General features: G+C 36.8%; 1 long non-coding RNA gene across 1 annotated transcript in view; it reads left to right on the top strand.

The window, feature by feature from the left end:
* LOC141277555 (uncharacterized) overlaps positions 1–25,730 on the top strand; it is a 270,298-nt gene that overhangs the window by 54,045 nt on the left and 190,523 nt on the right. The window contains exon 2 of the long non-coding RNA XR_012329128.1: positions 15,677–15,768. This is a non-coding gene — a long non-coding RNA (uncharacterized lncRNA). The remainder of the gene's footprint in view (positions 1–15,676; positions 15,769–25,730) is intronic.

The following is a 25,730-nucleotide window of genomic DNA, read 5'->3' as shown; positions in this document are numbered from 1 at the left end:
ATATGGGTTTTTTCCTTCAATTTGTTAATATGGTGTATCACATTGATTGATTGCATATATTGAAGAATCCTTGCATCCCTGGGATAAATCCCACTTGATCATGGTGTGTGATCCTTTTAATGTGTTGTTGGATTCTGTTTGCTAGTGTTTTGCTGAGGATTTTTGCATCTATATTCATCAGTGATATTGGTCTGTAATTTTCTGTTTTTGTAGTATCTTCGTCTGGTTTTGGTATCAGGGTGACAGTGACTTCATAGAATGAGTTTGGGAGTGTTCCTTTCTCTGCAAATTTTTGGGAGATTTTGAGAAGGATGGGTGTTAGCTCTTCACTAAATGTTTGATAGGATTCACCTGTGAAGCCATCTGGTCCTGGACTTTTGTTTGTTGGAAGATTTTTAATCACAGTTTCAATTTCATTACTTGTGATTGGTCTGTTCATATTTTTTGTTTCTTCCTAGTTCAGTCTTGGAAGGCTATACCTTTCTAAGAATTTGTCCATTTCTTCCAGGTTGTCCATTTTATTGGCATAGAGTTGCCTGTAGTAGTCTCTTAGGATGCTTTGTATTTCTGCGGTGTCTGTTGTAACTTCTCCTCTTTCATTTCTAATTTTATTGATTTGAGTCCTCTCCCTCTCTTTCTTGATGAATCTGGCTAATGGTTTATCAATTTTGTTTATCTTCTCAAAGAACCAGCTTTTAGTTTTATTGATCTTTGTTATCTTTTCCTTCATTTGTTTTTCATTTATTTCTGCTCTGATCTTTATGATTTCTTTCCTTCTGCTAACTTGGGATTTTGTTTGTTCTTCTTTCTCTGGTTCCTTTAGGTGTAAGGTTAGATTTTTATTTGAAATTTTTCCTGTTTCTTGAGGTAGGCTTCTATTGCTATAAACTTCCCTCTTAGAACTGCTTTTGCTGCATCCCATAGATTTGGATCGTCGTGTTTTCATTGTCGTTTGTCTCTAGGTGTTTTTTGATTTCCTCTTTAATTTATTGTTTAGCCTCCATGTGTTTGTGTTTTTTATGTTGTTTTCCCGGTAATTGATTTCTAATATCATAACGTTGTGGTCAGAAAAGATGCTTGATATGATTTCAGTTTTCTTAAATTTACTGAGGGTTGATTTGTGACCCGAGATGTGATCTATCCTGGAGAATGTTCCATGTGCACTTGAGAAGAAAGTGTAGTCTGCTGTTTTTGGATGGAATGTCCTTATAAATATCAATTAAATCTATCTGTTGTGTTGAGTCATGTAAAGCCTGTGTTTCCTTATTAATTTTCTGTTTGGATGATCTGTCCATTGGTGTATGTGAGGTGTAAAAGTCCCCCACTATTATTGTGTTACTGTCGATTTCCTCTTTTATAGCTGTTAGCAGTTGCCTTATTTATTGAGGTGCTCCTATGTTGGGTGCATATATATTTATAATTGTTATATCTTCTTTTTGGATTGATCCCTTGATCATTATGTAGTGTCCTTTTTTGTCTCTTGTAACATTCTGTATTTTAAAGTCTATTTTATCTGATATGAGTATTGCTACTCCAGTTTTCTTTTGATTTCCGTTGACATGGAATATCTTTTTCTATCCCCTCACTTTCAGCCTGTATGCGTCCCTAGGTCTGAAGTGGGTCTCTTATAGACAGCATATATATGGGTATTGTTTTTGTATCCATTCAGCGAGCCTGTGTCTTTTGGTTGGAGCATTTATTCCATTCACGTTTAAGGTGGTTATCGAAATGTATGTTCCTATTATATTTTTTAAAATTGTTATGCGTTTGTTTTTGTAGGTCCTTTTCTTCTCTTGTGTTTCCCACTTAGGGAAGTTCCTTTTGCATTTGTTGTAAAGCTGGTTTGGTTGTGCTGAATTCTCTTAGCTTTTGCTTTTCTGTAAAGGTTTTTATTTCTCTGTCGAATCTGAATGAGATCCTTGCCGGGTAGAGTAATCTTGGTTGTAGGCTTTTCCCTTTCATCACTTTAAATATATCAAGCCACTCCCTTCTGGCTTTTAGAGTTTCTGCTGAGAAATCAGCTGTTAACCTTATGGAGTTCCCTTGTATGTTATTTGTTGTTTTTCCCTTGTTGCTTTCAATAATTTTTCTTTGCCTTTAATTTTTGTCAGGTTGATTACTATGTGTCTCAGCATGTTTCTTCTTGGGTTTATCCTACCTGGGACTCTTTGCACTTCCTGGACTTGCGTGGCTATTTCCTTTCCCATGTTAGGGAAGTGTTTGACTATAACCTCTTCAGATATTTTCTTGGGTCCGTTCTCTCTCTCTTCTCCTTCTGGGACCCCCATAATGCGAATGTTGTTTTGTTTAATGTTGTCCCAGAGGTCTCTTAGCCTGTCTTCATTTCTTTTCATTCTTTTTTCTTTATTCTGTTCCATGGTAGTGAATTCTACTATTCTGTCTTCCAGGTCACTTATCCGTTCTTCTGCCTCAGTTATTCTGCTATTGATTCCTTCTAGTGTATTTTTCATTTCAGTTATTGTATTGTTCATCTCTGTTTTTTCGTTAATTCTTCTATGTCTTTGTTTAACATTTCTTGCATCTTCTCGATCTTTGCCTCCATTCTTTTTCTGAGGTCCTAGATCATCTTCACTATCATTATTCTGACTTCTTTTTCTGGGAGGTTGCCTATCTCCACTTCATTTAGCTGTTTTTCTGGGGTTTTATCTTGTTCCTTCATCTGGTACATAGCCCTCTGCCTTTTCATCTTGTCTATCTTTCTGTGAATGTGGTTTTTGTTCCACAGGCTGCAGGACTGTAGTTTTCTTACTTCTGGTGTCTGCCCTCTGGTGGAAGAGGCTATCTAAGAGGCTTGTGCAAGTTTCCTGATGGGAGGGACTGGTGGTGGGTAGAGCTGAGTGTTGCTGTGGTGGGCAGAGCTCAGTAAAAGTTTAATCCACTTGTCTGCTGATGGGTTTGGCTGGGTTCCCTCACTGTTGGTTGTTTGGCCTGAGGTGACCCAGCACTGGAGCCTACCTGGCTCTTTGGTGGGGCTAATGGTGTACTGTGGGAGGACTCATGCCAAGGAGTACTTCCCAGAACTTCTGCTGCCAGTTTCCTTGTCCTCACGGTGAGACACAGCCACCCCCCGCCTCTGCAGGAGACCTTTCAACACTAGCAGGTAGGTCTGGTTCAGTCTCCTATGGGGTCACTGCTCCTTCCCCTGGGTCCCGATGCTCACACTACTTTGTGTGCGCCCTCCCAGAGTGGAGTCTCTGTTCCCCCCAGTCCTGTCAAAGTCCTGCAATCAAATCCCACTAGCCTTCAAAGTCTGATTCTCTAGGAATTCCTCCTCCCCTGCCGGACCCCCAGGTTGGGATGCCTAACCTGGGGCTCAGAACCTTCACTGCAGTGGGTGGACTTCTGTGGTATAAGTGTCCTCCAGTTTGTGAGCCACCCACCCAGCAGTTATGGATTTTGATTTTATTGTGATTGCGCCCCTCCTACCATTTCATTGTGGCTTCTCGTTTGTCTTTGGATGTGGGGTATGTTTTATGGTGAGTTCCAGTGTCTTCCCGTCGATGATTGTTCAGCAGTTAGTTGAACCATAAGTTTTACCTGTGTGCGATGCTGAGTAGCAAGATGAAATTTCACACCATCCCGCTCAGTCCTGCCCGGGACATTAATCATCCCTTTGTCCAGTGGATTCCACCTGTGAGTCATTTAGTAGCTGGCTCAGGTATCAGATTGACTGGCTCATTATCAGCAATACTTGTGTCCAAGTAATCTTTATTTCATTCAATAATGACCCCAGAGCAGAAGAGTAGCGATGCTGGCAGTTCAGATATCTCTTACAGTGCCTAATTTATAAATTAAACTTTATCATAGATATGTAGGTATAGGAGAAAATGTAATATATATGGGGTTTAGTATTATCTGCAGTTTCAAGCATCCTCTGGGGGTCTTGGAATGTATCCCCCACAAATAAGGGGGTACTACTGTACATAGTTTTTCCCTGTTCAATTAGTTTATTGGGATAAATTCCTAGAATTTAGATTTTTAGGTCAAAGCCTAGCAATATGCTTTGTTGAGTGTGTAAAGAAAGGAGTACGTTTATTCATTATTGGCATAAAATAAGTTAATATGATTTTTGTTGTGTCATTTAACAATATGTAATAAAATGGAAGAATTATTTTAAAATTGTATTGTGAAATGTAATACACAGAAAAAGGCATAAACATATAAATAACATTTAAGAAATGTTTGTATAGTGAGCAACATTGTAATAATGGACTGAGGTCAAGAAACAAAATATTACTGTCATTCTAGACTTTACTCCTGTATCTCTAGCCAATTGTAACTCTTCCTCTCCCTCAGCTGTATTGTAGTACCATTATAGGGCTGCATGTGTGTGTGCACCCCCTAAACAATATAGATCAGGGTTTGTCATCCTACAGCTCACAGGCCTAATCTGGCCTGCCATTTGTTTTTTGTAGTTTTACTGGAACACAGACACATACCTTCGATTATGTATTGTGTTTGGTGTTTTTCTTGTCATAATGCCTGAATCAAGTTGTTGGGACAGAGACTGTGTGGCCCACAAGATCTGAAATATTCACTATCTGTCCCTTTATAGGAAAAGTTTGCCAATCCCTGACATAGATTCGTTTTGCCTGTGTTTCAACTTTATATAAAGAGAAGTGTATACTCTTTGTGACTTACTTTTTTTCCCTTCAACATTATATTTGTAAGCTTCATTCATGGCAGGCCATTGTTTTCTAACACTTAAAAGCCATTTTATGGATCACCTGATAATTAATTTCAGAAAAAAATATACACATTTTTTATATCAAGTGAACATAAGGCTCTAGTGTTAAATTTCTTCTAAGTTTACTTAGAATTGCAATTAATACTAGCATACAATGGATTAAAAATAAGGTATTAAAGTTTTTTGGAAATTAATTACCAAACATAAAATGTTAACATTTGTTGAAAATGCATTTCTTAATGAGATGCATGCAATTGTTTCTACCTCCCTCCATTCACTCTTGTACATAGATGATTATTATTAATTGCTAGAATGAGACAGAATTCATTATTAATTCTATCTTCATTTTTTGTTTTTACAGATGAAAGCTCTAAAGAGACTTTGTTCTCATAAATAATTATATGGAAATGGTAGAGTTGTTTTTCTTTTATGGAAATTTCACTTAATTTTTAAAAACTTTGTTAGCTACGTACTCAAAATTATATACTTTATATATATTTAAAATTATATATTATATATAATTATATGACAGCTGCAAGTCATTCTTCCATTTTGTTGAAAACAAAGCATTAGAAATTAGCTGACTTGCAAAAGGATTTGCTGTCTAGTCATTAGAGTTGTTCACTTTCTCAAGCTGATTATCAATAGTTCTAATTATTCTCCTGCCCTTCAGGTGATTTTTTTCCCTTTTAACCCTTTTATTGTTAAATAAACCATAGATATAGAAAGAGCACAAAATGAGTTTGTGGGCATATATGGTTTTATATCTACCACTCAGATATCAAACAATAGAACATTGCCACCCAACACAGTCCCCCTGGCATGTGCTCTATCCCAGTCACCACTCCCTTTCTCCCTCAGACCATAGTTTGACAAATTTGAGACATCTGTTTGTGTTTACAGGAAGCCTCTAAGTGACTCATGGAGAAATCAAGATCAAAGATACTTAGACTAGGAGGGAATACATGATGAAGCAAAGTCTTGAGGAAGGCAGGAGGGGATGCAATCAGATAAATTCTATACCATTAAGAGGTGTTAGTCTTGGAAAGAAAGAGTTTCTCTTGCTTTTAGTCAGAGAAGAAGGAACAGAGGAAAAATTCATTCAACTAGTCATTTAACAAAGATTTATTAAGTCCCTCTTACTTAGCAACACTTTAGAAAGCAATAGAGAGATTTTAAAGAGGAAAAGCTGTACTTAGGCTCTCCTGCTAGGTAAACTTCATCTCTTCAAGGGTCAAGGGTCCTGAGTGAGAGCTGTTTAAAGGAGAGCAGATTTGGACGTTTGAGTAGTGTGAACAAGATTTCAAAAAACTACCGTGAGCAAAGTCCTAAGGAATCAACACATTTTCTTTGCAGGGCTCCGGAAAGAACCAAGCCTAGTATTTTGTATTGAAAGTTAAGCTTGGAAATCTCATATTATACATCACAGTGAATCTTATTGATTCCATCTTTAAAATTGCACCTGCCATGGAGTCATGCCAAAACGCACATACCAAATTAAAACTCAAAACCCAATAAAACATAACAAGAGCTGAATGCTGCAAACTCAATTGCTTATTAAAAACCATTAGCCTTAAAATGTTAGCTTGTCAGAAAACATTTTCTTCCTCCAACGTCAGCTTTGAAGGTCAGCTAATTGGAAATATATAGAATTAGGACAGGCAGGGAATTCAATAAAGCAGACCCTGCAGTGGAAGAAACTGCTCTAGGCCCTTACTAGTGGAATTAGAAAGGCGTCATCAGGGACATGCCCACAGATCAGAGCTCTCATTAAGCGAGTAACAATTCTGGTATTTTGAGTTCACCGGTAAGAACTTAAGTCATCTTTTAAAATATCCTATTTGATATACTATTTTAATATTTTGCTGTAAGAGTGCTTGTAAATATTGGATACTTGAACACCTTAGAAATAAAAATATCCAAATAAGCTAGTCAGTGAGCTTTCTTTCCTGCTGTCCTTCTTTCAGCAAGGAAACTTTATCTTTTTTTTTCTTTTCTTTCAGTTTTTTCTTTCTGTTCTTTGAAAATTAATCTGTGTTTTTGATTCTGGATTGGTAAAGAGTGGAGTGTGATTACTGAGGTCTTCAACATTCAAGCTGACTGAAAGCAGTCGAAACTGCTGTTATCTTGTGCTGAGAAAGGTGTTTATTGTAAATGCCCTGGGCTTTCTGAAGACTTGGGAGAAGGAGCGTGTGAAACTGATGGGAATGGCAGAGTATTGCTTTAGATCCCTAAGGCTGAGAGAACTGCATAGGTGACTTGGGGAAAGTTATTTATAAGATCATTGAATAGCACATGAAAAAGAAACTATTTTACTTCAAATATGATAGTTTTTCGTTACTATTGACTGAATCATAGAATGTGAATTGGAAGAGATTTTATAAGTCATGCAGTTCGGTGATTTCCTAACACTAATTTCCATACTGACACAAGACTCGGATGGTATTTTCACCAGTCCATGACACACTTTGAAATAAAATAAGAAAACAGTGTAGAGAAATTTTCTATGAAGCTGCATTTGTTGTTTTTAATCCTGATATTATGTTCTTCCTACTTTTTGGTCCTAAAATATTCTTTCTTCCATGAGATAATGGATGTACATGGTAGGATGTCTAAAATGTCCCTGGTTGATAAATTAAAATATTGGTGGTTCTCCAACATATTTTATAAATTGTATTTAATGGTGAATAACATTCTGGGGTCACTAAACTGGCTTTTAAAGGTAGGGAAAGAGCAGCGTATGCTCCCTACCTTGCCACTTAGTACTTGGTTAGATCAAATGAAGCAATCTCTGTTCTTTTGGAATTTGGCGCAGGTCTGACATGAAGCTACACTAGAAATTAGGCAGCATGCAGTTAGGTGACCAGAATCTCAGTTTTCCCACACCCTTCTCTTCCTCTGTGGTGCTTAATACCTTTACTTCCGTGTGCAGTCTACAATGTCCTTCTCTTCCCTACTTCATCTTTCTACCAATAGAGCCCAACTTTGGAAAGAATCAACTTTGAGTAATTTATCCAGCTCAGATACAGGGTGAGGGTGAACTGGAGGTACTAGAAGGCATTATCCCCTGCTCCCAGTTTTCTTTTCTCTCCCTCTCTACCAGCTCAGTATACAGATGGGATCTAAATTCTTATATCACTTTAACAAACCAGAACTTCACCTGTTCTACGTCCCCCTCCAGCTACCCTCTCATTTCTTTCCTCAACTAAACACACTGTATCCACTTCCCTCCTTTCTTCCCACTCACTTTTCAATTCACTCCAATTTGTGTTTTTCCTTAGTCAGCGGGAACTGCTTACACCAAGGTCAACAGTAACATCTGTGCTACTAAGACAATGGTCAGTTTACCATTTTCATCTTACTCAACTTGCAGCCTCATTAAACACAGCAGCAGTTCCCTCTTCAAACACAGAAATGTAACAAGATTGTCCCATTTCAGAACCTTTACATTTGATTTCCCTGCTTCTTCAATGCTTGCTCTTTCTGATACTATCCTTCAGATCTCCTCTGAAATATAATACTTCCTTAGAGAGGGCTTCACTTAATGCCCAATATAAGGTAGTTCTGTCCATCACCACAACCATCAATCACTACTGCCTGATGTTCTCTTTCAGCATCTCAAGACTTCCTTCACAGCACTTATAACTTTTTGTTAATTACTGTGTGTTTTACTTATTTGTCTCTCCTAGTACATGAATCTATATGAAGGCAGGGACCATTCATTGCTATATTCATTGCTGTACCTCCAGAATGTACCTACAACACAGTGCTTGATTCATAATAGTTATCTAATAAAGATTTGTTGAGTGATTAAAGGGATAGATGAATGCTAATAGTCCTACAATTTATGTAGTAATCTCAAATTGAAAATGCATGCCAAGTCCTTTATACTTCATCTCTATAATGATCCTAACATCTGTCTCTTCTTTCAGTCCTTACTTCCATTTCCTTTGCTCAACATCACCTCTTACTTAAACTATTTAATAAAATCCATAACTCACTTTGCTTCTTCTCTTGCCAATCTTCAATCCATTCTCTATATTGCAGTTAACCTTATAACCTTCCTGAGCCTTGGACTTTATCATTTTTCTATGCAAAAAAACAAAAAAAAAAGCAAAGAAACAACAAAAACAAAACCTCCCCTTTTGTCTAGAGAGTTTTTTCTAAACTTTCTATCCTGGCATTTATGTCCCTTGAAGACCTGGCTCTAACCTCTCTCAGCTATAAGTATGACATCTCATGGATTCACCGTTTGTTTGTTTGTTTTTTTGATGTACCTCTCTTGTGGAACTTTTATGACTCAATATGGAGTTATTATACCATTACAGTAGAATGAGAGCACCTTGAGGGTGGATACATGCTGTCTTCTAATCTCATAACTTAGCACACTTCTTGATACATAGTAAGGTCTATAAATATTTGTTATATAAATCATTGCATGACCCTCTTCTTGCAGTTCTATGTTCAGGTTCAACAGAGTACAGAATATAAGAAATAATTGATTGCAAACCCATAAAGTGTTCAAGTATAATTAAAATGAAAATATTTGATGCTGTATATTTTGTTTAAGGCAATGGATGGCTTATTAGCTCTGGTAATGTTAAATATTTTAGCACAACTAATCCTTGTGGCTTCCTAGCCAAAATAGGAAAAACCTTTTCCTCAGAAACTGTCCAACTAAAAGCCCATCCAATAATCACAAGACCCTTAGCAAAAACTGTTGATGCATGTAGCCTTTTTGCCAGACAGATCTGTAAGCTATGAAGAGAGCCATAGCCTCAGGCAGCACACTAAGGAGATGAAACTGTAAAATGTGAAAAAGCACACTGTGAACATTTCCAGCAGAGACTGGCTGCCTGCAGGTCCTGATATTGATCCCCAAGCATACTGTTCAGACTCCCTTCAAGACCCCTATAGTCCCTAATGTGACATTCTTGGTAGCTTAGCAAAGGAATTCAAATGGCCCAAACATATACTTAATTTTTTTAAAAACATTATTTTTGAGTTGTATAATGCTGCATGGAAACACTGTAATAGAATTAAGACTAAGAAAGCTTTTGACAAAATTCAACCCCCATTTTTGATAAAAACCCTCCAGAAAGTATGCATAGAGGGAACTTACCTCAACATAATAAAGGCCATATATGACAAACCCACAGCCAACATCGTCCTTAATGGTGAAAAACTGAAACCATTTCCACTAAGATCAGGAACAAGACAAGGTTGCCCACTCTCACCACTATTATTCAACATTGTTTTGGAAGTTTTAGCCACAGCAATCAGAGAAGAAAAATAAATAAAAAGAATCCAAATCGGAAAAGAAGTAAAGCTGTCACTGTTTGCAGATGACATGATATTATACATAGAGAATCCTAAAGATGCTACCAGAAAACTACTAGAGCTAATCAATGAATTTGGTAAAGTAGCAGGATACAAAATTAATGCACAGAAATCTCTGGCATTACTATACACTAATGGTGATAAATCTGAAAGAGAAATTAAGGAAACACTCCCATTTACCATTGTAACAAAAAGAATAAAATACCTAGGAATAAACCTACCTAAGGAGACAAAAGACCTGTATGCAGAAAATTATAAGACACTGGTGAAAGAAATTAAAGATAATACAAATAGATGGAGAGATATACCATGTTCTTAGATTGGAAGAATTAACATTGTGAAAATGACTCTACTACCCAAAGCAATATACATATTCAATGCAATTCCTATCAAACTACCACTGGCATTTTTCACAGAACTAGAACCAAAAATTTCACAATTTGTATGGAAACACAAAAGACCCCGAATAGCCAAAGCAATCTTGAGAAAGAAAAATGGAGCTGGAGGAATCAGGCTCCCTGACTTCAAACTATACTACAAAGCTACAGTAATCAAGACAGTATTGTACTGGCACAAAAACAGAAATATAGATCAATGGAACAGGATAGAAAGCCCAGAGATAAACCCACGCACATATGGTCACTTTATTTTTGATAAAGTAGACAACATTATACAATGAAGAAAAGACAGCCTCTTCAATATGTGGTGCTGGGAAAACTGGACAGCTACATGTAAAAGAATGAAATTAGAACACTCCCTAACACCATACACAAAAATAAACTCCAGATGGATTAAAGACCTAAATGTAAGGCCAGACACTATCAAACTCTTAGAGGAAAACATAGGCAGAACACTCTATGACATAAATCACAGCAAGATCCTTTTTGACCCGTCTCCTAGAGAAATGGAAATAAAAACAAAAATAAACAAATGGGACCTAATGAAACTTAAAAGCTTTTGCACAGCAAAGGAAACCGTAAACAAGACCAAAAGACAACCCTCAGAATAGGAGCAAATATTTGCAAATGAAGCAACTGACAAAGGATTAATCTCCAAAATTTACAAGCAGCTCATGCAGCTCAGTATGAAAAAAACAAACAACCCAATCGAAAAATGGGCAGAAGACCTAAATAGACATTTCTCCAAAGAGGATGTACAGACTGCCAACAAACACATGAAAGAATGCTCAACATCATTAATCATTAGAGAAATGCAGATCAATACTACAATGAGGTATCACCTCACTCCAGTCAGAATGGCCATCATCAAAAGATCTACAAACAATAAATGCTGGAGAGGGTGTGGAGAAAAGGGAACCCTCTTGCACTGTTGGTGGGAATGTAAATTGATACAGCTACTATGGAAAACAGTATGGAGGTTCCTTAAAAAACTACAAATAGAACTACCATATGACCCAGCAATCCCACTACTGGGCATATACCCCGAGAAAAGCATAATTCAAAAAAAGTCATGTACCACAATGTTCATTGCAGCTCTGTTTACAGTAGCCAGGACATGGAAGCAACCTAAGTGTCCATTGACAGATGAATGGATAAAGAAGATGTGGCACATATATACAACGGAATATTACTCAGCCATTAAAAAAAAACGAAATTGAGTTATTTGTAGAGAGGTGGATGGACCTAGAGTCTGTCATACAGAGTGAAGTAAGTCAGAAATAAAAAAACAAATACCATATGCTAACACATATATATGGAATCTAAGAAAAAAAAAATGTCATGAAGAACCTAGGGGCAGGGCAGGAATAAAGACACAGACCTACTAGAGAATGGACTTGAGGATATGGGGAGGGGGAAGGGTAAGCTGGGACAAAGTGAGAGAGTGGCATGGACATATATACACTACCAAACGTAAAATAGATAGCTAGTGGGAAGCAGCCGCATAGCACAGGGAGATCAACTCGGTGCTTTGTGACCACCTGGAGGGGTGGGATAGGGAGGGTGGGAGGGAGGGAGACGCAAGAGGGAAGAGATATGGGTTTATATGTATATGTATAAGTGATTCACTTTGTTGTAAAGTAGAAACTAACAGTTCATTTTAATGCAATTATACTCCAATAAAGATGTTAAAAAAATAAAAGAAAGAATTAAGACTAGACTAGTAGGTAGGAATTTGCTTTTGTGGGGTGTTTTTCTTAACATAGTAGTTCTCCATTCCAGTTGCACATTAAAGTTATCTGGAGAGCTTCAAAAAATTCAGAGGCCCAGGCTACACCCCACATATTCTAATTTATTTAGTTTGGGGTGGACCTCAGGCATGGTATCGTTTTTGAAATTTCCCCAGGTAAATCTAATTTGCTGCTAGTGTTGAGAACCATTACAGTTTATTGAAGACTGACATTCTGCTGTACATTATTAAGGAGTAAAATAATTGATATTCAGGGGCTTTTGATTTCATTCTAACATTTTTTTCTCTCATAAAGCTGTAAGCTTGAGAAGTGAGTAGTGCACACTCAACACCTACAGTGAATGCCAGTGAAACTCCACACTCATGGAATATCAATTAGTATTCCACTGGGCACTAGCTCTTCCAGTTATATTTTTTAGCAGTTAGGGGAGGATTGACATGCCCTGTGTAAGCTCTCTCAATCATGGTATAGTCTCTGAGTAAACAGAGTACCTGACTGACATTTGAGGTACTTCATGCTTTATCCGTGTTTATCTTCTTATGTATCTTCTGTTTTCATCTTATGACATGTCTGACTCTCTTTACAGCTTATGCTCCAATCATACTCAATTATGTTACAGTTTCCTCCACTCCAATAATGCACAGGATTTTCATGTCTGCAGGATTTTGACATTCTGTTTCCTCTGTATGGACTTTCTTCCTCTTCTTGTCTATACATCCTTCTATACCAAGAGCTCTTAACACTGCACATTCTGAGTTAGGGAGCAAAATATACATGTGTGTGTATGTGTGTTACATGTATTTTTATTGGAAGAAGTGTCATAGATTTCATTACATCCCCCCAAAGGTCTGTGACTTCTCAAAGATTAAGATCCATTCTTCTTGCTTATGCTCAGATGTGACACAGTAGAAGCACATTCTGAGACTTCCTAGTCTCCAACTGCCCCAACCAAGTTTCCTGTCACAGTTACTCTGTCCTTTTTGTGGCTTCCCATAGCACTTTAAATACCCTTTTTCTACATCATTTTTACTTCTCTCCCTTTGGACTGGGAGCTCATTGAAGGCAGGGGCAATGATTTATTCATCTTTAATCCCAAAACTCTGTATACATATGTTCATTTTTCTATAACTGGGGAGAAAGTTGAAGCTCAGAATCAGTGTAGCTATCTTTTCTTCTCCTAGAAAATTTTCTCAAATATTTTAATTATATGAGTTCTAGAAAGAAGAAAATACATAAAATGGAGGGGGGAAAATGTCAGCAAAATAATTCAAGAAAAATCTGTAGAACTTAAAGATGTTCATTTATATATTAAAAGACTAGCACCCACAAAAATAGATGAAAATAGACTCATGCCAAGATACATCAGTGTGAAATTTCAGAACACTGGGAACAAAGAGAAAATTGTACAGATTTCCAGAGGATTAAAAATAAAATCAGAATGGCTTAAGAATTTTCAACATCATCAATATAAAACAAAGCAATGGAATGATGCTTTAAAAATTTGTAAGGAAAATGATTCTGGACATATATAAACTAATTAAATATATATGTAAAACATACTGTCAGACATACGAGCTCTCAAAAATTTAACCTCCTGTGTGCTTTTCTCAGGAAGCTACTGGAGATTTTTCTCCACCAAAAGAAAGAATTAAACCAAGAAAGAGGAAGATGTGGGATGCAGAAAATAGGAGGCACAGTGTAGGAGAGATAAATGAAATCCCTAGAACAGTGAAGGGAGATCTTGGGATGACAGGTTTGAACCTGACATAGAGGGCAGTCTGTCAAGATTCTTGCAGGTCAGTAGGCTCCAGGAGAGTGTTCCTCAAGATGATAGAGCGATTGATGTGACTAAAGTCTTGGGAGGAGATTTAGACAACTAGTAAAAAGATTGTGATTGAAAACTAGTGGAAATCAAAGTACAATTAAGTTGGAATTTGATAACAAAATCAACATAAATGCGTACTTCTCAACAATTCATGGATTATCATAATGGAATAATTAGAACTTAATGATTTTGAAAATATTAGGGATTAAACTTGTGATTAGCAACGAAAGTGGTGTTTCAATAAGAATTTATAGGCTTAAATGTTTATACTAGAAAAGAAGAAAAACTTGAAAATTAATGTGCTAGGTATCTACCTTAAGAATTAAAAAAGAAACAACACAATCAATTCTGAAAAACTAAGGTGAAGTGATAATAATGATGCAGTGGAAATTAATAAAATGAAATAGAATCAATAAAGCCAAAGTTTCATTCTTTGAAAAAAATAATGAAATAGACAAACCCCAGGCAAGATGGATTAAGGAAAAAAAGAAAGCACAAATAAGATTAAGAATTAAAAGGGGTACATAACTATGGATACGATATAGATTAAGAAGCTAATAAGAGGGCTTCCCTGGTGGCGCAGTGGTTGAGAGTCCGCCTGCTGATGCAGGGGACACGGGTTCGTGCCCCGGTCCGGGAAGATCCCACGTGCCGCGGAGCGGCTGGGCCCGTGAGCCATGGCCGCTGAGCCTGCGCGCCCGGAGCCTGTGCTCGGCAACGGGAGAGGCCACAACAGTGAGAGGCCCGTGTACCTCAAAAAAAAAAAAAAAAAGAAGCTAATAGGAGAATATACTAAACACTTTATACCCAAAATTTGAAAAATTAGATCAAATGGACAGATTTATAAATATATAACTTAGAGTGATACAAGAAGAAATATATAATCTAATAGTCATAAACATTAAAGGAAATGAAGAATTAATTAAAACTGGTCTAACAGATAAAACACTAGACCTGCATTTTTTTTTCCAAATAGAGCATTCCAATTTATATGAAGAATTCTAAAAAATAAAAAAGAGGAAACATCCTAAGTTTATTTTATGAGGCTAGCAGAACTTTGATACCAAGCTCACACAAAGTATGAAAAAGATATTAAAATTGAAGTCCACTCTTATTCAGGAAACAAATAGTAAAATCCCAAATGTGAAAGGTTTAGTATGAAGCCTGCTTCTGCTGTGTGCCTGGGATCACTGATAATCTGGGATAACTGCCCCCCACTCCCCAATTCCTATCTTGAGTTTTCCTGTAGTACTCAAGCAATGTGGAACTGAACTACAAACATATATGACAGCCAGACTACAGCTATGAGTTATCAGGGATACATATTCTTGCTGTTTCACTCCTTGCTCTGCTCAGTACCAAGACAACCTTTGCTGAAGTTCCTTGAGATTGGAGATGGAAATGGGTTTACTTTTGTTTTACCCTTACTATGAAGATATAGTCCTATGAGATCTCAAATCCATCTGGAGAGAGTCTGCTATTAAATTCTTTTGCTTAGGCAGGCTCTGGGCCTCCTTTACAGTCTCTCTTCATATGAGGCTGATAGTTCCTTCCCAGCCTACCAGTTATTACGAGACCACTGTTCTAACCCCAGAGCTACGGAGGCTCAGCTAGCCTGCCAGTTTTTAATACTATTCATGTTCCCTCCATCCAGAATTGTTTCCTTGGAGGAGTTGGTCCGAATAACCTCAGAAGCCAATATGGAACATAGAAGTTGGTGAATCGCCTCTGTGACAACCTTTAACAGTGAGTATTCTTCATGTGATATTAATTTTTCTCTGTTCCATTCCTTTTTATTTCTCATAGTATCCATTTTATAGATTTGGGCCTGGTGGTTTTTGAGCACATCTTTGAATGAAGAAAGGTTTTCCTGGGCCAAATATTTGTGGGCTGTCTGGATGGAAAAGGTGCAGGGGAAGTAGTCAAGGATAATAGGGCTTTTCCTTAATATTCAGAGGTGTGTGTGTGTGTGTGTGTGTGTGTGTGTGTGTGTGTGTGTGAGTCTTTTTTTTTCTGTAAGCTGTTTGGTAAGCTGGTCCAAATTAATAAATTTGCATGGGATATCCTGTTGTCTCAAAACATTTATTGAAGAGACTATGCTCTTTTCATTGAATTAACTTGCCACTCTTCTTGAAAATCAATTGACCATAAATTGGTATAGGTTTATTTCTGGACTCTCAATTTTATTCCATTGATCTATATGACTATATTTATGACAATAACACACAGTCTTGATTACTGTAGCTTTAGAGTAAGTTTTGAAATAGGAAAGTGTCCCTTCCAACTTTCTTTTCCTTTTTCTTGCTTCTTTGCCTTTCCATAAGAATTTTAGGATCAGCTTATCAATTTCTGCTAAAAAGATAGCTGAAATTTTGATAGGGGTTTCAATGAGTCTATAGATCAATTTTTGAAGTATTACCGTCTTAATGATTACTTTTTGAATCCATGAACACAGGATATATTTCCGTTTATTTAGGTGTGTAATTTATTTCAACATATCTTGTAGTTTTCAGTGTATAACTCTTAGACTTTTGTTAAATTTATTCCTAAGTGTTTTATCTTTTTGATGCTATTGTATATAGAATTGTTTTCTTATTTTCATTTTAGGTTGCTCACTGCTGATGTATACCAGTACAACTGATTTTTGTGCATTGATCTTATACCCTGAAACCTTGCTGAACTTAATAGCTATAATAGTTTCTTTCCAGGCTTCTTAGAATTTTCTGTATGCACGATCTATATGCAAATAGAGAAAATTTTAATTTTTTTAGAAAATCTGGATGCTTTTTATTTCTTTTTCTTGCCTATTTGTCCTGCTTAGAACTTCTATTACAATGTTGAATAGAAGTGGAAAGAGCAAACATCCTTGCTTTGTTTCTAATCTTAGGGGGACATTTTTCAGGATTTTGTCAGTAAATATGATTGAAGTTAGCTGTGAGATTTCATAGATGCCTTTAATCATGTTGAGGAAGCTCCCTTCTATCCCTAGTTTGTTGAATATTTTTATTAGGAAGGGGTATTTAGCTTTACCAAATGTTTTTTTTCTGCCTTATTGAGATGATATATATTTTTTTACTTTGTTCTTTGATTTTTCATATGTTTAGCTACCTTTTCCTTCCTGGGATGAATCCCACTTGGTCATAGTATATAATCATTTTATATACTTGGTTTGCTAGCATTTTGTTGAGGATTTGGGGGACAGCATTTATAAAGGACATTGATATCTAACTACTGTTGTTGTGTTGTCTATTTCTCCAATTCTGTCAGTTTTTGCTTTATCTATTATCAGGCTTTCTTTTGGTGCATATATATTTTAATCCTTATGTCTTCTTCATGGATTGACCCTTATATCATTATAAAATGTCCATTTTTATCTTCAGTAACAATTTTTCTCTAGAGTCTATTTTGTCTGACATTAGTATATATATTCCAGTTCTTTTTTAGTCATTTTTTACATTGTGTATATTTTCACTTCTACATTCAACTCAACTTTGTTTCTTTGGATTTAATACGTGTCTTTTGTAGACAGTAAGTGATTCAATTATGGGTTTTTGAAAATTATTTCTTCCAACTTCTGCCTTTTAATTGGTGTGTTTAACCTATTTACATTTAACACAATCACTGATAAGGTAGGATTTAGTCTGCCATAACTGCTGTTTGTTTTCTGTATGTAATTTCATTTCTGTTCTTTTATTCTCCTGTTACTGCTTTCTTTTGTGATAGGTAGATATTTTCTAGTGTACAAGTTTTAATTCCTTCAGTCCATAACAGATCTCTAATTCTGTTCTGTTCTCTCCAGTGACTGCTAGGACACTCATTTTCATTGTGATTGTGGACTGCTATTTTTCATGAATATCATGGAGTTGGAGCAGAGGTGGTGTGAATACAGAAAGTTATAATGCAAAAAGCTAACTGTTAATTCCCTGATTTAGTTGTTTTTTTTCTCAATAAATACTCTCAATTGCTACGAGCCTTTGGTTAAATTACATAGTAGTGAAAACATTGATTTTGATAATGTTGTCAGCATTTTTGTTGCTTTTATGGAGGAGATAATTTTCAGAGTTTATAACTCTGCTGTTTTCACTGACAGCCCCTTATTGTAAGTTTTATAAATAGTGCCAGTATATCACTTTGATACCAATTTCTGTGTCAGTTGTCTATTGACACAGTGATGCTGTGCAACAAGCTACCTCATAAAATAATGGTATAAAAATTAAACCTTTGTTAATACACATCACTTAGGGTTTGGATGATCTTGGATGAATTTGTCTGGTTAATTCTTCTCTTTTCCACTTGAGCTCATTTCTGTCTTGTGGCTGAATGGTTATCAGGTACAAGATACATGCACCCCAGTTTTCATAGCAACATTATTTACAATTGCCAAGACGTGAAAATAATCTAAGTGTCCATCAACAGATGAATGGAGAAGCTGTGGTATGTGTACACACACGGAATACTACTCAGCCATAAAGAATTATGAAATTTTGCCATTTGCTGTAACATGGATGGAATTGGAGTGCATTATACTAAGTGAAATAAGTCAGACAGAGAAAGACAAATACTGTATGATATCACTTATATGTAGAATCTAAAAACTACGACAAACTAGTGAATAAAACAAAAAAAAGAAGCAGACTCTCAGAGAACAAACTAGTGGTTACCTGTGGGAAGAGGGAAGGTGGGAGGAGCAATATAGGGGTAGGGGATAGAAAAAGGGTTATTATGGGAGTATATGAAATCATGTGTGTGAAACTTTTGAAAATTGTAGTGCTCCATAGAATTTAAAAATCTTTCATTCAATAAAAATATAAAATAAAAAAATTCTTAAAAAATATTATCTATATTTATTTATATAGACAAATATAACATATAAATATATATATAGTTTTTATTATCCATTCATCCCTTGATGGACATTTAGGTTGTTTCCATATCTTGGCTATTGTGAATAATGCTGCAATACATATGGGGGTGCAAATATCTCTTTGACATACTGGTTTCATTTCCTTTGGGTATATACCCATAAGTGGGATTGCTGTTCTATTTTTAATTTTTTGAGGACCCTCCATACTGTTTTTCATATGGCTATACAAACTTACATTCACACCAACAATGTACAAGGGATCCCTTTTCTCCATACCCTTGGGCAATACTTGTTATGTCTTGTCTTTTTGATAATAGCCATTCTAACAGGTGTGAGGTAATATCTCCTTGTTTTCATTTGCATTTCCCTGATGATTAATGATTTTGAGCATGTTTTCATGTACCTGTTGGCCATTTGTATGTTTTCTTTTGAAAATTTTCTATTTAGCCTCTTCATCATTTAAAAATATTGTTTATTATTATTAGTGGTAGTAATAGTATTATTTTTGCTATTGAGTTGTATGAGTTCCTGATATTTTCTGGATATTAACTTCTTATCATATATATGGTTTGCAAATATTTTCTCCCATTCCATAGGTTGCCCTTTATTTTACTGTTTACTGCCCTTTATTTTACTGTTTCCTTTGCTGCACAGAGACTTTTTAGTTTCATGTAGTCCCACTTACTTATTTTTGTTTTTGTTGCCTGTGCTTTTGATGTCATATTTAAAAAATCGTTGCCAAGACCCATGCCAAAGAGGTTTTTCCCTATTTTTTTCCTGGGAGTTTTATGGTTTCAGGTCTTACATAATCCATTTTAAGTTGATTTTTGTCTATGATGTAGGACAAGGGTTCAGTTTCATTCTTATGCATATGGATATTCAGTCTTCACAGCCAGTACCACGTATTGAAGAACTATCCTCTCCCCATTGTATATTCTTGGTATCCTTGTCAATGGCAATTAGTTGACTGTATATGATTGTATATGTATGGGTTTATTTCTGGGGTTTCTATTCTGTGTCTTTGGTCTATGTGTCTGTTTTTATGCCAGTGCCATATTGTTTTGATTTCTGTGGCTTTGCAATATAGTTTAAAATCAGTAAATGTGATGCCTCCTGCCAATACAGGGCTTCTTCAGAGTTTTCAATGGAGACTGAGGTCTTTAGGACTCTCTTTGGGGCCATGGGCTGTTGTGCATCCTGCTGGGTTCCTGGGCAGATGAGATTTCCCCTGGATTGCACCAGAGCTGGCCTGGAGCCAAATCATAGGGCTACTTCAGGATTTGCAGTCATACTAAGTTTGGTGAATTTATCTTTTGGAGCATAGGGGAACATGTATCCTTCCAGGTACCTGGGTTGACAGAACTGCTCCCAACTATGGCTGAGAGGGGCTGGTGCCAACTTACAGGGCCATTTCAGGATCTGCTTTTGAAATGAGTTCAGGAGGCCTGTTACTTGTGGCAAAGACATACATGATTCCTCCTAGGTCCCTTGGCAGATGGTACTGGTGGCAGGATCAAGGCCAGATGAGGCTGTAGCCAAGTCCATAGTGGGACAAAGCTGTTTCTAGGACCATAGTCAATGAGCCTGCCACCTGGTAATGAGTCTGCCTTCTCAAAACGGCTCTCCTTGTTGAACACTTGTGAAAGAGACCTTAAAACTCACAAAGCCTTAAATATTTACTAGATATCTGGCAGCTCTTTGCAGAAAAAGTTTACAGACCCCTGACCTAGTACATAGTTAATTTTCGTAAATGTTCATTGTGTGCAGGTAAAAATTCTCTCTCCTTCTTCCCCCTTTCTCTCTTCCCCTCTCTGTCTCTTTTTACACACACACACAAACACACACACAAATTCAATCAAGCATAATAATGGAATTGTTCAAATGATTTTTGTCATTTGATTTTTGTATTTTTCAGTTTTGAAGAGAAAATTATTTTAAAAATCGACCCTATTGATTTCTTTTTGTGTTTTCATCAAATTTTGCTTCATATATTTTCAGGCTACATTGTCCAGTTCCTACAAGTTCAATTTAGGTGGATTATGATTTTTATCATGTTGACGTGTACTTACTTATATTTATCAATGTTTTATACTTTAAATTCAATATATTCTGGTATTAACATTGGTATACCAGCCTGATTTGGTTAGTATTTTCCTGGCATATCTTTTTATATCGCTAATTATTTCAATCTTTCTCGTTTCCTGTTTTGCTTTTAAGTGCATTTCTCATAAGCAGTAAATAGCTGGATTTTTAGATTCTAATATAATTATCTTTCTTATCAAATAGATGAATTTAATCAAAATTCATTATCATTATATTGTATATTTGGAATTATTTACATCTTTTTATTTTATGTTTTCTGCTTATCATACATTTTATTTGACTTTTCCAACTTTCTTGATTTATGTTGAAGGATAAAGCTTTTTTTCTTTACTTTTATTTTTGTTCTGCTTTAGAAACTATACATCTATATTTCTGGTAGTTATCTTTAAATTTTTAACTTATATAATTTTTGTACCAAATTCCAAAGTTATTCCGTATCTCTAGCCTCCTACAATGCAAGACAAAGATCTTAGAATGTTCAACAAATGATTAAATCCCCACCTCCTGTGTCCCTTGTTATTGTCTAAGACTTAATTATTCCTTTCAGTACAAACAGAACCTGTGCTCTTTGTTGGGTACCAGGTATAGTTTTTTATATCCTCCTTTCTTGGAGCAAGAGACCTAATCAGATCCAGCTTCATGTAATGAGATAGTTCTGATCTGTAGGGTGTTTCTTTTTACCTCAGCGAAGTCAAATGAGTCTCTCTCTACTTCCTGTTCTGTGGTGTCAGCCCCACTTACCCATTGTTACGGATCTGAATTGTGTTTTCTGTAAATTCATATGTTGAAGTCCTAACCCCCAGTACCTCGGAACATGACTGTATGTGGAGATATTGCCTTTAAAAGAGGTAATTAAGGTAAAATGAGGTAATATGGTTGGGGCTTAATCCATTATGCCCGGCATTCTTGTAAACAGAAAAGGAAAGATACAGGCACCTAGGGAAGACCATGTGAAGACAGGAAGATGATGGCTATTAAGAAGCCCAGAAGAGAGGCCTTTAGAAGGAAGCACTCTGCCAAGCTCTTGATCTTGACTTCTAACCTCCAGAGCTGTGAGGAAATGAACACCTATTGTTTTAAGCCAGCCGGTTTGTCATACTTTGTTATGGCAGCCCTAGGAAGCTAATATACCCACTCTATATTTCTGTTCCATTTGTGGTACACAGATTTATTTATTTATTTTAAATCCAGTTATGTCGTTTTTTAAAAAATAAAAACTCATTCATTTCTATGTGGGAGCTGGGGTAGGAAGCTTTGAATTTGAACTCCTAGAAGCATTTCGATAGAAACTCAGCCTCTCTTCTTTGTATAACGTTCAACCTGGATATTTAATGTCATCTCTGAGTAAGATTGTATGATTGGGACACATTTTGCTTTTAGAAACATCTAGAAGGCAGGAAACATGATGGTCATTTTTGTATTCCTCTACATGTCTAACACAATGCCTGGTACATCACTGGTGTTCAATACATTTTTAATAAATTGACTACTAGAGAGAAGACTAGGCTGGAGTCTAGAGATCTAGGTTCTATCACAGCTGTGTATCTACTAAGTGGGTATGTCAATTAAGATCTCTGGGCCTCATTTTGTTCTTTTGTGTTTGGGTTAGGACCTCTTGTGTTAGAATATTGAAAATCTATATATGCCTAAAAAATATGTCCAGTCTACCCAAGGTCATGTAGAGAGAGAGATAAAAGTTAATGGAGTACAATTTTCTCTTGGTTCTCACCACTTACTTTGAAATCAATAACCAGTCTAAGCACTGCTTAGAAGCAACGCTATAGCCCACCATTAGTCTCCGATTGACTAAACAAATCTAGGCTTAATAAAACTTACTTTTGCTAATGGCAGGTAATGGAAGAATCAGAATCTCCCAGAGACCACAGGCTTCATTTCCCTTCATACTTTACTAGCTGGATCAGCAGTTACTGCTGTACTTGAGCCATATAAGGCTAATAACTCTGGAGCAGAGAAAAAAGTACCTCATTTACTGTTTTACAGAAGCCACTGTCTGATAATCATGAAATGGTTTTTCGGTCAGTTCTGCGTCCTGAAGGTAAGACCAAAATGCCAGCTCAAATAGTAGGGCAATGGAGTGCCTTAATAAAGAGATTTCTATAAAATGCTTAGAGGCACTCGTCTTAAAACTGCAACAGATTTTCTTTCATGCCAGCTGCTACCTAAACTAGGTGCTCTATGACATATATTTATTTTAAAAGTTTAACTGAGTTTCACTGATGTTGGAGGTGAATGTAATATTTGAATGCCTCCATTAAGATAAGTACTATTAAGCAAGAGACTTATGAAGATGTGTGCAAAGACTATTCATACTTTACATAGAAGCTCTGTCTTTGAGGGAGTTCAATTAAAATTCCCCTAAACATTCAGCTCAAGTGCCAGAAAGGGTTTCAGCTGGAAATCTCTTCTTAGAAGATCTTAGAAGAGATCTTAGAAGAAGAGATCGAAAGGATGGATTTTTTAGTTCCTTTTTTTTTTTAATCAGTACTCATTGTAAATGATTGAGGTTTAATGAGAGTTTTTCCCTCCAGTTAATCTCTTTACAATTCACATGTTTAGAGACTGTGGAAGAAAGAAACTTCTTCCTTAGTGTGCCTTATCTACTGGTCAACTGTGAGTTTAAAAAGATGACAGCAGAGTACAAGCAGCTCACTGACAAGTATTTGAGGCCTCTGATATTCCAGTTTAGGATCTACAGGAATATTGCCTGGGAAGGTCACTATTAACAAAGTTTTGCAAAACTTTTGAATATCTATGCTTGACATTCCAGTTAGCTCTATGTAGGTCAAATCTAGCCTGTAGGAGACGTCAATCTGCCTCGTGAATTTCGTCCCAGGTTAGTGAGTGTGTATAGCAATGCAACTTATGAGGCTGAAATCAGAAGAATCTGGGGAAAGGAGATCTCTTAGATGTACCAGTTACCACTTAACCAAGGGAAAACCTACCTTATCTGTTTTTGTGCTGGTATCCCACTGTTAAAATTAGTTATTGGGCTTAATTCATTTATTTTTTTCAATAAATATTTATTGAGTGCCAACAATGTACAAGTACTATTCTAGACATTGAGCTTATAGCAGCAAAGAAAATAAACAGAAATTTCTAATCTCATAGAAGCTACATTCTAATAAGAGGATATAGGCATGTAGGAAGGATTGTGTAGTAGGTGGGTATGGTTTAAGTTAGATATGGTGGCCAAGGAAACCTCACTAAGAAAGTGACATTTGAGTAGAGGTCTAAAGGAAGTGAAGGAGTGAACCATGCAGATATCTGAAGAAGAGCATCCTAGGCAGATGGAATAGCAATTATAGCGGCCCTGAAGCAGGAGGAAGCCTGATGTTTTCTAGGAAGAGCTAGGAGGCCAGTATGGGTGGATCAGAATGAGTGAACAGGAGTAGTATGAGGTGAAGTCAAAAGACATAGGGGAGGGGCTTCCCTGGTGGCACAGTGGTTGAGAGTCCACCTGCCGATGCAGGGGACACGTGTTCGTGCCCCGGTCCGGGAAGATCCCACATGCCGCGGAGCGGCTGGGCCCGTGAGCCATGGCCGCTGAGCCTGCGCGTCCGGAGCCTGTGCTCCGCAACGGGAGAGGCCACAATAGTGAGAGGCCCGCGTACCGCAAAAAAAAAAAAAAAAAAGACATAGGGGAAGCTCATGCAGAACCTTATAGACCATTATAAGAACTCTAGCTTTTACTGTGAGATGGGAGTCCACTGCAGAGTTTGAAGCAGGGGAGGCAAATATGGAAGCAAGGGGCCCAATGAGGACACTATTATAGTGTTCCAGGTGAAAGATAATGATGTTTCGGATTAACATAGTAGCAGTGGAGATTGTGGAGAAGGTGTCAGATTCTGGATATATTTTGAAGTTAGATACAATAGGATTTACTGATGTACCAGTTGTGGGTTGCATGATATGTTGGGGAATTAAGGATGACGCCAATATTTTTGCCTTCAGCAACTGGAGTTACCATTTCCTGACATGGAGAAAACTCTGGAAGAACGAATTTGGTGATGGAGGTGATGGGGAACAGGAACTCAGTTTGGTACATGATAAGTTTGAGATGTCTCTTAATTACTGGCAGTGATTGTATATGGTTAAGAGCACAAATTCTGGAGCCAAACTATCTGAATTTAAATTCTCTTTCCACCATTCAGCAACCATGTTATCTAGAAAAAATTGCTTGATATGTCTGTGTCCCTATTTTCTCTTCTTAGAATGGGGATGATATTACCACATACTTCATAGGGTTGTTTTAAAGATTAAGTAAGTTAATATATGAAAAAGTGCTTAAAATGAGGTCTAGAAAATAATAAACACCATATAAGCATTAGTTTTTATTATTGTCATTACTATCATTACTATTATTTATTCTCACTATTAGACATTCCGGTTGTGCTGTCAACTAAGTTTTAGGTATATAAGTCTAAAGTTCAGGACTTCCCTGGGGGTGCAGTGGTTAAGAATCTGCCTGCCAATGCAGGGGACATGGGTTCGAGCCCTGGTCTGGGAAGATCCCACATGCCGCAGAACAACTAAGCCTGTGCACCACAACTACCGAGCCTGTACTCTAGAGCCCGTGAGCCACAACTACTGAGCCCGTGTGCTACAACTACTGAAGGCCGTGCTCCTAGAGCCTGTGCTCTGCAGTGAGAAGCCACCGCAACAAAGAGTAGTCCCTGCTCACCGCAACTAGAGAAAGCCTGCACGTGGCAACAAAGACCCA

Source organism: Tursiops truncatus, chromosome X, assembly GCF_011762595.2.
Source record: "Tursiops truncatus isolate mTurTru1 chromosome X, mTurTru1.mat.Y, whole genome shotgun sequence".
In the NCBI taxonomy this organism is placed as follows: Eukaryota; Metazoa; Chordata; class Mammalia; order Artiodactyla; family Delphinidae; genus Tursiops; species Tursiops truncatus.
The sequence above is the reverse complement of the archived record's forward strand: the minus strand, read 5'-3'. Positions and strand labels throughout refer to the sequence as shown.